The 1,794-nt window shown below is 37.2% G+C and overlaps 1 pseudogene; it reads right to left on the bottom strand.

Moving 5' to 3' along the window:
• Positions 1–1,076: 1,076 nt before the first annotated feature.
• Positions 1,077–1,527, bottom strand: LOC110217534 (glutaredoxin-1 pseudogene; annotated as a pseudogene).
• Between the last annotated feature and the right edge of the window lie 267 nt (positions 1,528–1,794).

The following is a 1,794-nucleotide window of genomic DNA, read 5'->3' as shown; positions in this document are numbered from 1 at the left end:
GATTTTCAATTTCAGGTGACTAAAATTACCTATTTTATCTTTTGTAATTACTTCTCTCTCTGGCTAAGAATACATCTCCCACCTATAGCTGGGGAAAAAAATGTGTGTGTGTGTGTGTGTGTGTGTGTGTGTGTGTGTGTGTGTGTGTGTAGATATCTGCTTCTCTTCTAATTTTTGCATGATCTTTTTTTTTGACAGTGTACTCATTATCTTTTATTTCATGGTTATTAAAGATAAAACTGAACCCAAAGCTATCATTTTAGTTGGTGCCCACTGAAATTATACAACACTATTTATTTATAATTCTGAGTTATACATTTGATTCACCTTTCTATACCGTATATTATGACCATGATTTTGCGAACCTGATAGGAATTTGACCCAGCAATGGATCACCTCTAGAACAAGAAGTTCTAGGACACAAAACCACCTTCCTGAGAATCGTGACTAGTATCAGTGCTTGCTAATGTTAGAACAAAAACAAAATTTTAAGTTGAAGGATTCTCAATTTCCAAAAAAACCTGTAGTTACCGAAATAAGGTTTTCAGAATGTTAGGCCATTTACAAGATTGATCTTCTCCCAAAACTCAGTTCATCTGTGAGGTGAGTGGGATAGAGCAGATGGCCTCTCAGGTCCCTAAATCTGTGATCCTATGCAAAGACAGCCTGGGAACCCTAGCAGGTGGAAAGAAAATGTGAAGAACAGGAGAAAGCAAGAACATCCAGCCTGTCATTTAAATCTCTGAGGGCTTTTCCAGCTTCCAAACTATAAATCTGATTTTAAACTCATTCCATCCCAAGTCAAAATCTGGTAAAAGCCTTTAGAAGCTAGAAGATTAAACCAGAATTTTTTTTTATCTCATAATGTTTGGAGTCACAAGATGGAGACTGAAGAAAATAGTGGACTAGAGTAATGTGCTCTGAAGTTCTTCCATAGGATTTGGGGTGACTGAATGCCCTTTTAATATTGATCTGGCTATGAGGTTATAAGATACTACATCATTTGGAAATGTGAAAGATAATAGGAGAAGTAACATTTCCAGAAGGAAAAAAAAATTTTCCGGTTTCACATTTTAGAAATTAAAATAAAATGTTCTGGCAGGATAGGAGGTGTTGAAAGAGAAGCAAAATTGGTGTGTGTTTCAGCACATCATATAAGATTCCATTTTCCAAGTACCTGGAAGTTACTGTAACATTCCAACTTGTTGAAGCTTTTGTAGCAACTGGCCATTCTGTTCCAAGGTTGTGAGATCCGAGTTTCCGCCAGTACACTCTTTACCAATAAATATCCGAGACATGGTTCTTGCCCCTGTTAGTTGTTGCAGATAATTTTGGATCACATTGGTATCACTGTGGGCGGTTATGTCGACAAATTCCAAGGACTCTGGTTTAATAGGCAGCTGCTTGAGAAGCTCCACAGTTTTTCTGCAGTTAAGGGCAGGTGGGTTTGATGAAGACCCCCACCTTATCAGCTTTGATCTTGCTATTCACGAACTGCTGAGCCATCTTTACCACATTTGTGACCTCCTAAAGAGTAAATACCTCGCGTGATCTTTAATATTATTGTCATGTACTGTTTTGAATTTATTATTGAATGTGGGAGATGCTCATCTAAGCTGAATTACTGCCAGATGAAGTATATTAAATACTTATGGATAAGGCACTATACTGCATACTGGAAAAAAAAAATTAAGTCCCTACATGCAAGGGGTTTCTTTCTTCTGGAGGCTACAGTATGTAAATGTTTTAGCAAAAGACCAACTTGAGAGAGAAAGTTTTAACAACTAGGGGAAT

Source organism: Phascolarctos cinereus, unplaced genomic scaffold (assembly GCF_003287225.1).
Source record: "Phascolarctos cinereus isolate Bilbo 61053 unplaced genomic scaffold, phaCin_HiC Scaffold_726;HRSCAF=1367, whole genome shotgun sequence".
NCBI classification, from domain to species: Eukaryota; Metazoa; Chordata; class Mammalia; order Diprotodontia; family Phascolarctidae; genus Phascolarctos; species Phascolarctos cinereus.
The sequence above is the reverse complement of the archived record's forward strand: the minus strand, read 5'-3'. Positions and strand labels throughout refer to the sequence as shown.